This window comes from Mytilus galloprovincialis, chromosome 13 (assembly GCF_965363235.1).
Source record: "Mytilus galloprovincialis chromosome 13, xbMytGall1.hap1.1, whole genome shotgun sequence".
In the NCBI taxonomy this organism is placed as follows: domain Eukaryota; kingdom Metazoa; phylum Mollusca; class Bivalvia; order Mytilida; family Mytilidae; genus Mytilus; species Mytilus galloprovincialis.
The window spans coordinates 64253371-64270939 of NC_134850.1; the positions used below are offsets into that span (position 1 = coordinate 64253371).

Sequence of the window (17569 nt, forward strand, 5' to 3'; positions counted from 1 at the left end):
ATCTATCTAAAAGTTCAAAATCTAATATAGGTGTCGAAAAGCTAACCAAACAAAAAAGCGGGTGCCTTAGTTAGCGATAAGTTTAAGGAAATATACATTAGTCGCTGAAATTGATTGATTCAAATTAATTGCAATATGATTTTAATTAGTAAAAAAGCATTTAATAGAATAAACTGTATCATACCTTATATATCAACTGGGATACATATCTACGTAACCAGAGTCAGGCGGAGTGTCACTAGAAAATAAAAGGAGATCATGACACCATCTTTATGGAAGTTTCTAATTTTCAGTAATATATCAACATTTATGTGAAAAATATTTCAGGTGGTTAAGCATAAAATTGTTCTGAATGGATAACTTTAAATCTATTTTTAGTCTCTCAATAATGTAATAGAAAAAACAAAGCAAATTGACTATCCGCCAATGACACACAATCAGTACATTTATATGATGTGTTCGTTGAAGCATATGCTTCAAATACGAAAGCCGAGAAGGATCAGTCATAATTCAGAATTCAAAACTCGCAAATCAAGAATGATAATCCTGGTTTTTTGCAGTTGCAATCCAAACACAACACATATTGTCTTAATCTGATCAATCGATCTGATAAAATATACCGTAGATTAATAATATAATTATGCACAGACAAACATTTTAATACTTTTCAAGTGATATTTGCCGACATTATGTCAGACAAGTAAAACATTTCTTGTTATCACCTTTACTCCGGTAGAGAGAGATATCGAGTGTCACTTCAATCCTTACGCGATTGTTTTTTTTTCTTCTTCTTTTCATGACTTGAGAATCTTTCATAATATAAAATAAGAAGATATGATATGATTGCCAATGAGATAACGCTCCACAAGAGACTAAAATGACTCAGAAATTAACAACTATACGTCACCGTACGGCCTTCATCAATGAGTAAAACCCATATCCTATAGTCAGCCATAAAAGGCCCCGAAATGACAAATGTAAAACACTTCAGACGAAAAATCAAATTTGATATACAGCAAAAAACGACAACCACCAAATTACAGGCTCCTGACTTGGGACAGACATATATAGAATGTGCACCATCCTCATTTATACAACACAAAGAATATGCTGTCCACTTTTCGGTGTAGTGAATGAGAATTATTGTCAGGTGTTAAATTAGAGAATAGCCAGGCGAAGAATGGAGATCGTAGCGTTTTTTTTTATCCATACAGGGAACACATTGAAACATTTATGCTGTAAGAAATTAAGCATTTCGCATTGTGTCCGAAAAGACAAATTTTCTTTCATTGTAGAGGATACTTACATAGTTTTGACATACTATATTGGATTGTAATATAAAATTTCAACTGTTTTTTTTAAATGATTATTTTTTAATTTATTTCTGTTATTTCTTTAACCCGAAACCGTCTTTGAAACTGGTGAAAATGTTTTGCAATGTTCCTGGATATCATTTTTTTTTACTACAATACAAACAATTCTTAGCTCTATGTAATTTAAACATGTTGAAACTAAGTTAGTTTAGAATATGTCAAAGTAAGCTTTAAGAAATCCTCTTTTTAAATTTGTCTTTTAATTTAGATTTATCATGCGTGTCTCTAAACAAAGTATGCGACGCGTAACAGTTTTAAAGTCTTGGTGTTCTCATATATGCATTTGATACGGTGCATTTATTATGGATATATTTCAGACTCCATTTATGAAAGAAAATCTATGGAGCAGAGCATTTTGTTTTCTTTTGTAGCTCTATTTTAGAATATTTTCTAATTTAAACTTGTTCACATGAAGTTAATTTGTCAAAGTCAGCTTTCAGAATTCCTTCTTTTATTTGAGATTTATTATGCATATCTCTATACATAGTTAGCGACGCGTAACAGTTTATAACTAGGTGTTTTGATATATGAATTTGATACGGTACATTTGTGATGGATATATTTCAGACTCCATTTATGAAATAAAATCTATAAAGCAGAGAATTTTGATTTTTTTTGTGTATCAATTTAAAATGTAGATTCAAATAATTTTCACTTCAAACGATAAAGTAAAACTTCTTCAAAACTTATATATAATGTATAGTTCGGCGTCCGCAAAAAAGAAGCCATACGTATTTCATTGAATCTTGATATTTATCATGTTTATAATTTTTCTAACAATGACGTTCTACCTCCATAAGCCTGGAAATGTCATGGTAGGTCACACTTTTAATATATAAATATAGGTACTATATACTAGTAAATAGTATATAAAAATGGGTACATTGTTTTAGACAAACATAGCACAACCCTACCAAAAACAATCGAAGTTAGCCCCTCCAACCAGATTAAAATTGATAATTCCAAGATTAAAGTTGGAAATTGCAAGATTAAAGTTGATAATTCCAAGGTTAAAGTCGACAATTTGAAAAAAAAATAAATAAAAAAGGATGACCCTAATACGCTTTCGTAATCAATGGAATTACATAAGTGAGTGCCAAAAGTATCATCTTTCGTCAATTATAGACCGTAACTCCCAAATAACATAATGAAAAATCGTCAAAAACTTGACATGAATTTTGTTGATATAAAAACATAAAATTATCAGAATTTGATAAACGATACACAAAACCTGACTTTTGTATATACATATTTTAATAACTAGATTCTTCCATTGGAAAACTATGTTATTATAAGAGATTTGTTGTTGTTTGCTTAACCTCCAGTGGTAAATATTTCATGCATATTTAAACTTTACGAAAAAGCGATAATTTCATTTTTTCCATTGTGAACGTTCCATTTGATGGAAGCGACTTTGCAGCTGTAGTAGTATAGGGCTCGGGTTTTCTTTCTTATTTTCTTGATAGAAAGTTGCTACTTGCAAGAACGCTGTGTTGCCAAGGGTTTCAAATGGTAAAGTTGGATGTATCCCTACGAAGGTGTAACGGACCCTTTGCCATGTTTCAATGGGTTCGTGTTCTTAACAAACTTTCTAAAATAGCTTTCAGTAGTATATTAAAGTGTAAAGTGCGATCTTTTTTGGCTTTTGTAGGGCGCGGGGAATCATGATAGATTAATGTAGGATTTTGAGTTTTGAATTTTAAATTTTAAATTTTAAATTTTGAATTTTGAATTTTGAATTTTGAATTTTGAATGACCTTCTCGGCTTTCGTATTCAAATAACAATATGTGAACATATTTATATATAATGCATATTTATCGTGTGATGTATTAATTATATATATTTGACTGACTTTGATGTTCTCTACAAACCTCAATTTAAGACAACTGTTGTATTCTATTTAAAGCATTTAAAATATATGAAGAAATTGTAAAAAAAAATACAATCGATTTGATTTGATGAAGGATCAGACTAAACCCATGTTGTTTTGATGAAGGATCAGACTAAACCCATGTTGTTTTGATGAAGGATCAGACTAAACCCATGTTGTCGATTAAAATTTATTCAGTATCAAATAAAAGATTTATTGATTTTGTTTTGCAGTCTGATAATTAGAAATCAATACTTTTTAAATGTTAAAAATTACAAGGTAACGAACCAATCTCTATAATTTTAACTATGAACTAAAAAGAAACAAAACACAAGCAATCGTTCATACAATTGTTAACGTTTAAATCCCCTCGATGGTAGACATTTTTAACGTTTAAATCCCCTCGATGGTAGACATTTATGAATAAATAGCAAAGTTAACAATACATTCAATGTTAGCGACAACGCTTTTATAAAAATCAAATAATAAACATCTACCTTAGAAACAAAACATAAAAAACGAAGCAAGGCGAAAATCAATGTATAAGCTATAAGCTAATGCAGCTTCATCAATTGTCTTAAATATAAAACTCCAGGAATTATAACCCCTTAATTAACATAAATACGCTTTATCCAAAAGTGTAGGTTATATGTTTCGTAAAGGTTGTCAAGGTACTAGTAATAAAATTGAGAATGGAAATGGAGAATGTGTCAAAGAGACAACAACCCGACTATAGAACGACAACAGCAGAAGGTCACCAACAGGTCTTCAATGCAGCGAGAAATTCCCGCAACCGGAGGCGTCCTTCAGCTGGCCTCTAAACAAATATATAAACTAGTTCAGTGATAATGAACGCCATACTAAACTTCAAATTGTACCCAAAAAACTAAAATAAAAGTGGGACGAAAGTTACCAAAGAGACAGTCAAACTCATTAATCTTAAATAAACTGACAATGCCATGACTAAAAACGAAAAAGACAAACAGACAAACAATAGTACACATGACACAACATAGAAACTAAAGAATACACAACACGAACCCAACCAAAAACTAGGGTGCTTAAAAGTAAGCAGAAAAGAAAAAAAACAACATTGTGTTGAAAATGTACAGGGTGCAGACAGAAATCAAGGCTGCTGTTTTTTTTCATTTATTCAGATCATTTTGTAATGATTTGCTATTAGCGTCAATTTTTTAAATGACAACCACAGCCACAGCCACAGTCACAGTAAAAGCCCCAGCCACAGCCCCAACCACAGCCGCAGCCACACCAACAGTCACAGCCACAGTCACAGCCACATAAATGATAAAGATAATGGCAACCAATAATTAGGGGTAGAAACACAACCTTTGTTACTAGATTAAACTAATAATTACTCTATCAAACAACACACACACATATTCAAAGCAATGCAAATATAACGTATAAAAGAAGAGGGCGAATATACTTGAGGAACAGTCAAACTCATAGATCAAAAATAAACTGACAATGCCATGGGAAAAAATAAAAAAAGACAAACAGACAAACAATAGAGGGTTGCTGCTTACACGAAAGCTATTGTACCAAGAAATGTCAGTTGTGAAATCATCCCTCCCCTCCCATTAATCCCATGTCTTTTATGTCATGTTAAATTGGAGTTATTCTTAACAATCCAAATATGCTTTAAATATAATATATTATATTGGTAAAATTACATTCTGTTTAATCTAGCAAATCAAAATGTTTAAGCATAAAGCAGTGAAACAGTTAAGAAACATTTTATTGTTGCCACTTTGTTTTTCTTTGTTGGGCATAGTTGTAATTATATTGATTAAGATGATAACTCAATATTGACTGCTTTTTTGACATTTTTACCTATTATGTCTGTTTGTTTTGTTCACACATCGTTCTCAATATCATAGAATTTTATACGAATGGCAAACAAGTAAGATATTATATCAGCTATAAACCATGTCCTACATAAGGATATAGCTGTACCAAGTCTGGAATATAACAGTTTTTTGCATTCCATTGATGAGTTTGATTTTACCCTTTGAAAAGGAACTTTCTGTTTATAATTATCCTTAGAGATCAGTATTTTTGTTGTCTTTTTCAAATTGAATTTCGCATGAATATTAAAAACAGCAAAATACATAAGGCCCTATTTCTTATAAACGCAACATTTTTAATCAGTATGAGTTTATCCAAATAGCTAAAGAAGAAAATTCTTTAAACATTTTTTTAAGTATTGTTATAACATGGAATAAAAACATTCTGCAAGAATCAATATGAATACTACTTTGAAAAATTCAATACATTTAATGGAGGGAGCAAAATTATGTTTTATGTTTTAGAACTATGTGATTTTTCCATAAAAAAAGATCAACCCTCATAGTCATCAGAGGAGATGAGTAAAAATGTCGGAATAAAACACCACACTGTTTACTGCCTCCGTTAGTTTTGAGGAATACTTCTGTACCCCAAAGTACCCTCAACGGTAATGCAATATGAAATTGGTTGAATTGATTCTAGTTTTACCTGTGTTTATTACTGACATTAACTGTTGTGTGTGAGAAATGTCAATATACCAGAACAGAAACTAAAACAATAGAGGAAATCTTTCGTCTATATCAAGAGTCTTTTTGCGGCTTAAAACGCGAGCTTATTACAAAACAATGTATTGAGGAAAATTAAATATTCATGATCAAAGTAAAATATTTTCCTGATAGCATGAAACAGTTCTTTTCGAGGATAGAACACTTTAGATGCATCCATAAAAAATAAACCGACCAACAAAGAACATAAACAATTAAACATTATAAGGAAATATGTTTTGTTTACAAGCATTTAAAAAATATGTTCAAGATTTCCAAACAGTAATAAACAAATAAATGGATGGATTGAAGTAAGCCCTATGGTTGTTTGTCACCCGAAATGCAGCGCGCAATAAACCAAAATAATTTCCTCGCACATAATGACCAAAACTTATGCAGTATGAATATCTAATCAATGGAGATTTTGTTTGGAAAAAACCCAAAGCATGGACTAAAAGAAGACCTACAATAATGTAAAACATAGAATTTCGTATAAACTATTTATATAAGCAATTCTGCTGAAACATTTTAAATGTTATTTTATTTGTATCGATTTCATTCTTCTTTCTTGAATTTTAAAAACAAACTGATAAATGAATTAAATGATAATTTAAAACAAAATAAAACTAGAGATTATCAGCAGAATCAGAGAGACAAAACGATTCTTTCAATTTTACGTTTATAAACACAGGCTTCATCCAAGGAATCAATTTAGAACATAATGCGTCCTTTGTCCAAACACATTACATGATATGAGGAGAGGACATCATTAAAAAAATAATCATTTATCGTATTTACCTTGATAAAAATATGATAAAACGAAATATACACTACCATAATTATCAGTGATTAATCCACACCTCAATAATGAGCATACCACATATCGTCTTATCCGGAACACCTCAATAATGAGCATACCCTATATCGTCTTATCCAGAACACCTCCATAATGAGCATACCCTATATCGTCTTATCCGGAACACCTCAATAATGAGCATACCCTATATTGTCTTATCCGGAACACCTCAATAATGAGCATACCCTATATCGTCTTATCCAGAACACCTCCATAATGAGCATACCCTATATCGTCTTATCCGGAACACCTCAATAATAAGCATACCCTATATCGTCTTATCGGGACAGGCTTCAAAGCTGCCTTCAAATTTCAACGCTTAACAGTATTCAATCTAGCAAGTGCTTATGCATAACCATTAATAATCAACTTGCCACAGACACCAATTTCAAGACTACAATTGAAATACTTACCCAAGACAACTACACAGTCAGAGCATCTGATCATGTGGCACAAACATGGCAATATATTACAACAAGGAATCGCAGGTCATCTAACATATTCCGAATGATGTTTTAGATACAATAATGAACTGATAAATATAAGCAGAAGCAGAGATAAAAGAGAAATTTACCAGAGGGACATTCAAACTCATAAATCGAAACAAATTGTAGACACCATGGCTAAAGGAGAGAAAAAACAACCGAGTACATAGAAGAAATTAAGACTAAGCAATACAAACATCACCAATACTGGGGATGATCTCAGGTGCCAAGGAAGGGTAAAGAGATCCTGCTCCACAAGTGGCACCCGTCGTGTTGCTCATATTAATACAAACCGTATTATTAGTCTTAATCGGTAGGTCACATTCGTATAAAGGGAACGGGATTGTAATAACGACATAAGGAACATATCCGATATCATCTGTGAAATGTATATTCCATAAAGGTCAACAAACTCGTGATGGTGTCCATAAAATGTACGAAGGGATGATTTCAACTTCATCTAAATATTAAGAACTCTTGGTTTAATAGCTTCCGTCAGAGAAGTAATCATCTGTCATGGAAACCATGATGGGAAATATCGTATCAATTGGAAGATATCTATACATATGTGCAGGTGCTGCTTGAATGTTGATACATAGAAATGAAAAGTTAATAATTGGACATTTGAAATCATCTCTTTTTGTCGAAAGTTTTGTTTTCAACCGACTTTCAATGTAAATTTCTAAGATTGTTCCTTTTGGCAAAGTATACTAGTAGACGATGTCTGTAAAAAATGTTTTTTTTTGCGAAAATGTTTTAGGAAATTAACATTATTTGCTGAGATTGATTGATTCAAAATAATTGCAATATGATTTAGTAAAATAGCATACATTAGAATAAACTGTATCATACCTTATATATCAACTGGGATACATATCTACGTAACCAGAGTAAGGCGGAGTGTCGCTAGAAAAGAAAAAGAGATCATGACACCATCTTTATGAAAGTTTTTAATTTTCAGTAATACATCAAAATTAATGTGAAAAATATTTCAGTTGGTTAAGCATGAACTTGTTATAGATGGATAACTTTTAATCTATTTTTAGTCTCTCAAAAATGTAATAGAAAAAACAAAGCAAATTGACTATCCGTCAATGACACACAATCAGTACATTTATATGATGTGTTCGTTGAAGCATATGCTTCAAATAACAATATGTGAACATATTTTTATATAATGCATATTTATCGTGTAATGTATACATTATATTTATTTGACTAATTTTGATATGCTCCACTCAGCTCAATCTAAGACATTTATGGTATTCTTTTTTTAAAGCAATGAATATATATGAAGAAATTAAAAAAAAAAAAAAAAATACAATCGATTTGATTTTATGAAGGATCAGCCATATTGTCGATTACAATTTATTCAGTATCAAAAAAAAGATTTATTGATTTTGTTTAGCAGTCTGATATTCAGAGATCAATACTTTATTAAAAGTTAAAAATAACAAGGTAACGAACCTATCTCTATAATTTTAACTACGAACTCAAAAGAAATAAAACACAAGCAATCGTTCATACAATTGTTAACGTTTAAATCTCCTCGATGGTAGACATTTTTGAATAAATAGCAAAGTTAACAATGCATTCAATGTTAGCGACAACGCTTTTATAAAAATCAAATAATAACAACTACTTTAGAAACAAAACATGAAAAGACGAAGTAAGGCGAAAATCAATGTATAAGCTATACGTTAATATAAAACTCCAGGAATTATAATCCCTTAATTAACATGAATACACTTTATCCAAAAGTTTAGGTTATATGTTTCTTAAATGTTGTCAAGGTACTAGTAATAAAATTGAGAGCGGAAATGGGGAATATGTCAAAGAGACAACAACCCGACCATAGAACAGACAACAGCAGAAGGTCACCAACAGGTCTTCAATGCAGCTAGAAATTCCCGCACTCGGAGGCGTCCTTCAGCTGGCCCCTTAACAAATAAATATACTAATTCAGTGATAATGAACGCCATACTTAACTCTAAATTGTACACAAAAACTAAAATAAAAGAGGGACGAAAGATACCAAAGGGACAGTCAAACTCATAAATCTAAAAAAACTGACAACGACATGGCTAAAAATGAAAAAGACAAACAATAATACCCATCACACAACATAGAAAACTAAGAATAAACAACACGAACCCAACCAAAAACTAGGGGTGCTTAAAAGTAAGCAGACAAGAAAAAAAAAACAATTGTGTTAAAAATGTACAGGGTGCAGACAGAAATCATGACTGCTGTTTTGTTCATTTATTCAGATCGTTTTGTAATGATTTGCTATTAGCGTCAATTTTTTTTAAATGAAAGCCACAACCACAGTCACAACCACAGTCACAACCACAGTCACAGCCACAGTCACAGTCACATAAATAATAAAGATAATGCCAAACAATAATTAGGGGTAGAAACACGGCCTTTGTTGCTAGATGAAACTAATAATTACTCTATCAAACAACACACACACACACATATTCAAAGCAATACAAACATACCGTATAAAAAAGAGGGGCGGATATACTTGTGGAACAGTCAAACTCATAGATAAAAAATAAACTGACAACGCCATGGGAAAAAATAAAAAAGACAAATAGACAAACAATAGTACACACGACACAACATGGAAAACTTAGGTTATTGAAAGTTAGTGTAGGAAGATGAAAGTATCAAAACTGCTTTTATATATAAGATCAATGATTCAACATAATATGATTCAAAACAATGTATTTAAAAACCTATTATGGTGAACATATGCGTAACGTATATTCAATTCATCATCGGGATCAAAAGCAGAGAAACCACATTTTTGTTTCGATTGAAAGAGAAAGTCTGCACGTAATGTCGTCGGTGCAGAAAAGCAAAACATTTATCCTTAGATTTAAGTTCGTATTAAAAAACTTTGATTAACAATTATCAAAGTAATTACAAATTTTGTTGACATTGCTGATAGACAGTAACCGTTAGTTTACCAACAAGAATATTTTCTTGAATCGTTACATATTCATTGATTTAGAAATATCCATTGCCTTGGTTTTGAATTAGAAATGTAATACGACGAAATTAATTGTTGATTCCATTCACTGAAATTAGTGTTTTCTTACCTACTTTTGTATATCTTTTTTATATTATACTTACCAAACATCCATTTTATTTATTTAAGGTTTTGTCCACATATTATGCTAGTTGCACTTGGATACAAAGCTACATAGATCGCTACTGACAAAATGTCGACTATGTAATATGAAACGTCCAATTAAAATGCACAATACATTTAACCTGTTTAACCTCCAATAAGTGTGACAGTAATGGTTTTTTTAAAATATTTTTACCTGATCACAAGGTTATGCAAGTACTACTTTTCTTGTAAAGTATTTAATTGATAGTGATTTTATCTGTATTATAATTAATTATGAACCTGAAAGAAACATGTTTAATGTATTATGGAGAGATACATACAATAACAATTTTTCACATTTGGTCAAAATAAAGTTGATATCGTGTTATTTTAAAAAAAAATTTTGTAACTTGTTCTCATTCAGCAGGTTGTCAAAATACAACACAATTTAAAGGTTGATATTGGAAAAATGCATCATTTTGTAAACTAAAAGAAAAATCCAAATTACAGTTATTTGAAATAAAATATGTGAAAATTAAGAGAAATGAAAAATAGATGATTACACTTTTTTTTGCTATGAAACAAAACAGAATACAAAATACTAATCTCGAAGCTTGCTCTCTATCTACAGGCTTTGAATATACAACACAGAAATGTGTTAAGGTCAAAAGCTCTCGTAAAATGCTTTAAAAGTTTAAAAAAGAAAAACACAGGTCTTCGTACTTTCTTTCTGGCTGTAAAACAAAATCCTGTAAAAATTATAGGACTTAACATTCTTAATGAGGAAATGTTAAAAATTGTTAATAATCTTATCAAAAATGTACAACTATCCTTTTCCACCGAGACGGTGAAGGACTCCGATACTACCATTAGTTATTTAAATAGGCTACTCCTCAATGACAACAAACAAAAGTATTCATAATGTACAACGGGGTGTAATTTACTTTGATTATCAAGGTCATGTTTTATTTTAGATTCGGCCCATTTAAAGCTCCATACAATCTTAAGTCTTATTTATGACAATCAAAGTCAATTATTGCATTAAATTATAATTGACTTCAATACCGTGACATTACTAGTGTAAAAAAATATTTACTTATACAAGACTTATAGGTGTATTTCAGAGACTTTTTTCTTCATCTTAATCGACAAGCTAAATGTCTATTCTGAGGCTCTTTATTCCTGCCTTTTCCAATGTCAAATTGTTTGTCTTTTGTTATACACAGAAAACGGTACCGACACAACAAAACGTTACAGATATTTTATTCACTATTATATTGTTTTGTTTACAGTTATATACGAGGACTTAATTTTATGTTTCAATTAGAAAAAAAACCCAAATATAAGTCTATATTAGCCCTCGTCATAATTTACTGTTCATATTATTAATTTTCTACTTAGATCAGGGACATCTGACAGAAATAAATCTATTCATTTACCTCTTTCCTATTTCTAATTCACTGGCAGTAAAATTTCACATTTAACAACGTGGCATGTTTTACCGTGAATATTGCATTAAGATTGTGAAGAATTGAGGACAAACTGTTTGAAATCAAGGACACGGTGCAATAATTGACCGTTATGGCCTATACATTTTCTGTAATTTGAGGTAATAGTAACAAACATTACATGATTTTGTGACATCTCGATAAAGTCCTTCTAACGTGCTTTCTTGAAATAAAATACAGATTTTGGTAATTTTACATGCATAGTTTTTGGACATGCCAATACAGAGTACATCCATTTAGATATATCATTTGTATTTCTTACGCTCAATATTTGTTTTGAATGTAAAATTGTTCGTAATATTTAAAGCGATTACTTTTGAGCTTAAAATCACCAAACCTTTTGTTTAGGTTTTTAGTACACACGAAAAAACTGTTCCCTTACGAATGCAAATGAAGCCATGCGTGTTATAAAAAAGTTGATATGCACAACGTTGTTAGGTTAACTGCATTGACCTGTCTGTTTAAATGTTTACTTAATTTTAATTGCGATTTTAAAAACTAGTATTAAATAGTCTCAATTGTGGTAACTCGTTACAACCACAAGTTATTAGTAATAAAAATATTAAACTTCATGATTATACAAAATTGAATATAATCTATAATGTGTTTATTATAGTAGATCCGTGCAATATCATTTTCAAAGTTGATTTAAAAAATATTGTTTTAGATTGTATAAACGTGTTTTATATAGTCTCAATGACAGTGCACCTTATGTACCTGTTTTGGATAACCAGACGTTATTTAAAGTGGTACCTAACAAAGGGAGATAACTCTGTAAAAATCCGCTAAACGTTTTAATCACGTTGTATTATTAAGGACATATTAAGCTTCTCAATGATCAATATTAGTGTTTGTCAAACTGCTATATAACCAATGAAATTTTTCTGATAAAGTGCTTGCTTGGTTCAAATATTTTGAAATTTCTATATTTTTGTCAAAGGTTCAAAGTAAACATTTTGTCAAATTATATGAAAATTAAACGAGCCATATTAATATTAGTCAAGGTGTTGGGCACCAACTTAAGTAGAGAATGAACAAAATATAAGTTTTTGTCATTTGCTTGTTTCTCCTTTTTGTTGAAAAAGTTGCAATACATGTTCCGTAAGTTTTAGCATTGTTTCAAGATGTTGTGTTATGCTTATCATCTGCATATGATTACACTGACTAAGTTATAAAAATGTTTATGTTACTTGAAGACTGGTATTTTAAACCCTGTAAGATGTAGATAAGTCGACAATCAGACAAAAAATAAGAAATAGAGAGGGAAATTTGTTCTGTTTATTGAAATGATTGTTATTACTTTAGAAATATGGAGCTATTAAAAATGTTAAGTCAATATGATAACATTATACATTTTATCTAGTTTCAATTTTGAATTCTAAAATCGATGACAGATGTCTGTAGTTGCCTTTTAAATACGAGATATTAATTACAGTTCTACTGGAAAAAGTGCATAAACAAGTATTTGTAATGATGATCAACCATGTAATTTTTTTTATCAAGATCTAAAATAGAATGATTGTTCAAAATTAAACTATCAACCTTGATGAAAGAAACCTCTAAATAGTTCCTTATATATCACACCATGTTTGGACGTACACAAATGTCAATACATTGTACTAGTAAAGTAACAAATTACGTTTATGCGACTATCATACAAGTGAGAGATTAAACTGGCTATGAAACCAGGTCTAATCCACCATGTTTTACATAAGAAAATGCCTGTATCAATTCAGGAATATGACAGCTGTTATCTATTCGTTTGATGTGTTTGAGATGCTATTCCTTCTTTCAGTTGACTGGATTATGAATCAAGCCACTGATGGCAGAAGACACGGCTGGATGACCTAGACTTTGCCAATGACTTTGCCTTGCTGTCCCATAAACACCATCAAATGCAGGACAAGCTAGCACAGTTTGAAAAGAGAGCAGCAGAAACAAGACTTTCCATCAACCACAATAAGACCAAAGTTTTAAGTTTAACACAAGGTCCCTAGCAAGTCTGGTAGTTAACACCCAAGCGTTAGAAGAAGTGGACTCCTTCACATACCTTGGAAACGTAGTGGATAATCTTGGTGGTTCAAGTAAAGACATAAAAATCAGAATTGTAAAAGCTAGAACTGCATTTAATATTTTGAGATCAATTTGACAAAATATCAATTTGACAAAATACGCTTGTTCAACTCAAATGTAAAAACCATACTCTTATATGGAACTGAGACTAAACCTGCTTCAAAAACGTCGAGTCTTCATTAACAACTGTATCAGACACATCCTTTACATCAGATGGCCTGAATGGATATCAAACCAAGATCTGTGAGAAAAGACCAACCGAGACCGAATTGATGAAGAGTTGAAAAAGAAGAGAAAGTGTCGATGAATAGGACACACATTGAGGAAGCCAAAGAACAACATTACAAGGCAATCCCTACAGTGAAACCCACAAGGAAAATGTAGCAGGGGCAGACCAAGATACACGTGGAGAAGGAACGTTGCAGCAGGGATGGAGAAAGAAGGATACACGTGGCATGATCTGGGGAGGCTAGCAAAAACAGAACAAGGTGGAGAAATATCGATAGTGGCTTATGCTCAATCAAAGTAAGGTAAGGCTGATGTGTTTGAGCTTTTGATTTTGCCATTTGATTACGGACTTTTCGGAATTTCCTAGGAGTTCGGTATATTTGTAATTTTACTTTTTGAATGTAATAGTTGAATAGCAAGTAAGTTAAATGTATCAATAGCTGTGATTAATTCAATAAACTCAGTTAAAATAATAAAATCATGCAATCAAATTTCTTAAGTCACTTTATATCATTAATGCATCGAAATAAAGAATACACGATCGAGGATTCTGTACTTACTAAAACAAAACTAAGACGTTTCATTAAATGTATACTTCATGTCCAAAGTATGCGCGTTGGCAATTTGCTGCATATTATTGAATTGATATGGAGAAAAAGAAAATCCAGATATAAAACAAAAGTTTGCGTCTGTTTTGAACACTTTAATATTCTGACTACCTGTTTATAACAGTATCCATAACTAAATCGAAACATGTGTTGATCACTAGTTAGATTTCTTCGAACTCAATACTCTAATATTTTCCTACTTTGAATCGTATATCCATTCATAAATAGTCTATTCATGTAAAGACAAATTTAAAAAAAAATAGATTCAAAATTTTCATGAAAACTTTAAAGTGAATGTCTGAACAAATTGAAATAGAAAAACACACTACTGTATAAAAGAAATAAATTAAAAACACATGCATCATAAGCAAATAAACATTGTGAAAGAGAGGTGAACGAAATCGAAAGGATTAAATTATGATGTTATTTTACTGAATTAAAACGTATTACATTTTTTATTCGTGGCTTTTATTGCGGACTATGCGGTATGGGCTTTGCTCATTGTTGAAGGTCGTAAAATGACCTATAGTTGTTTATTTCCGTGTAATTCTTCAATTAACAGTTGTGTCCTTGGCAATCATACCGCAAGTCGAAAGTAAACTTACAATTCCATGACAAAAACAAAAATTTATGAACTGTATACAAGACTTAACTTAAAACAAAAATAAAAATGGCCGAGCATTACGATGCCAACAAAACCACAGGAGAAGGGGTATCATTATTACAAAAATATAATTAATTTTATACCTCACCAGAAATCTATATCATCAACGGATTTGTGTCTGTTAAACTACATCTATGTATTAATTTCATTAACAATAGAACAACTAAACGTCAATAGTATAGCCATAGAATACAACTCATATCTATCATTGATATGGATACACGAGATTTATAACAGCAACCAGTCTATAGTATAACAACAACATAGGTGAAGTTGACAACTTAAATCTGATCACTAAAATATAAGTAAAGAAATATAAGTCTTATTGGACCAAACTCAATTAACAAATTGTTCCTTTTTTTTACTAAACATTTCTGGAAGCTTTATATATTCTTTTCACTGGACAAATTATTTAAAAAAAAACACAACAAAAATACACAACAAAAAACAAGAAAAAGAACTAAAACAAAAAGGACACAAAATAAGACTTTGGAAATATGTATTGCACACAACAGTATGTTTCGTGTACTTTTAATGACTTAATCATAAAAAAAAATATTGTATCATTGTCATTCACGTATTGCTTTGAGATTGCTTACATGAACCCTTACCTTTACCTAAACCCTTACCCTAACCCTAAAACTCACCCTAAACTCACCCTAAACTTCACCCTAACCCCAACCCTAAGCTTGCGGATATATAACAATATATACATGTAATTTAAGATTTTGTTGTTGTCATTAAATATTGTACATCTTATTTTGTTATTGCTTACATGAACACCTAATTTGTTGAGTCTTTATATTCAGATTGTGTTGTAGTCATTTTATATTATATCTCATATCAGTATAACATTAGTAAGTGTTTTACAATAATGAATTCGATCTTGTTCTTTTTGAAGCCCATGGTGTGCCCTCGATTTATGTTTAGTATCTTGATTTTCTCATTTAGCGATATATTTGAACATTAGTAAACTTTTGATGCATTCAAATAGATGTATTGAACTAAAACTTTTGTTTTATCTCTGATCGAGATGTAAAACATTAAGAAATGCATTTAATAAACATTCAATGGTCTTCATAATTTGTAGAGATTTGATCTTTCAGTATACATAACATGTGTCGCTCACCTTGGTTTATGTGTATATTCAACAATAGACATTCTCCAACATTGTAGACAAGAATATAATTTATGTCAAAAATCAGTTCAGATGATCTTGTTTTACTTATCATTTTGCCTGTTCAGTTTCTCTCTAACATCGTTAGTTTTTTTTCTAAAAATACAAAAGAGGATAAACAAAATCTTCGTTTAAGGGCAATCACTCCCATAAAGAGGCAGTCTACTTAACTATATCGACAAAATTTAAATTATTAGTAGATCTTGACTTGCTGATCATTTTGTGATTTATAGTGTATTCTTATATATTGTCTGACCATTTCCTCCATATTATCTTCATTGTAGATTTTGTTTTGCTGCATTTTTTGCCTTGCTAATTTTTAATCTGTATAATATAGTTTTAAGATAGAAGGCAAAAAACGCAAAGATTGGTCAAAGTCATCATCGCAGAGCAATATCTCTAATAAGGAGTCTATAAGACAACAACGTTGACATGTTTCCCTCAGTTTTAGTTTGTAACCTGGATTTGTTTTTTCTCTATCGATTTATGAACTTTGAACAGCGGTATACTACTGTTGCCTTTATTGATGGGCAGTGTCATCGGATGCCCTAAATTTTCAGCACAGATAGATCTTCATCTAATGAACATTTTTACATTTTGAGGATGATTTAGGCGAAATTTGATTTTATTTGGCCCAGTAGTTTCAGAGGAGAAGATTTTTGTAAGAGTTAAGGGACGCCGACGGACAACGGATGCAAAGTGATGAGAAATGATAACTTGGCCCTATTGGGCCAGATGAACTAAAAAAGGGGTTTGGCTTCATCTCTATGATACAATACAAAAATGGATGACAGTTCAGACCAGGAACAATGACAGAAAACAATATAATTGACTCACCTTGAAGGAATATTCTCGATATGTATTGAATATTTAAAGACGTTAAGCCATTATGCTGACATTATCAATAACGTTATTTCGCAATTATACCTAGTTAAAACTTGTAGTTTCAAAACGGATGACTGATCTTTACAGTGTATGCCTATACAATATGAAATAAAATCTATATTCATACACTGTGACAATTGACTA

At 31.0% G+C, this 17569-nt stretch overlaps 1 protein-coding gene across 10 annotated transcripts in view; it reads right to left on the reverse strand.

The window, feature by feature from the left end:
* The window catches only part of LOC143057223 (beta-1,3-galactosyltransferase 1-like), a 63589-nt gene that overhangs the window by 10078 nt on the left and 35942 nt on the right, over positions 1-17569 (reverse strand). The window contains exons 2-4 of one of the 10 annotated variants that reach the window (XM_076230484.1): positions 16493-16636; positions 8011-8064; positions 185-238 (exon numbers count right to left, since the gene is read on the reverse strand). The gene's annotated coding sequence lies outside the window, so the exon portion shown is untranslated. Of the gene's footprint in view, positions 1-184; positions 239-8010; positions 8065-10302; positions 10455-16492; positions 16637-17377; positions 17484-17569 lie in introns of those variants that run through there. The other 9 variants (XM_076230482.1, XM_076230481.1, XM_076230489.1 and 6 more) reach the window with 9 other exon arrangements.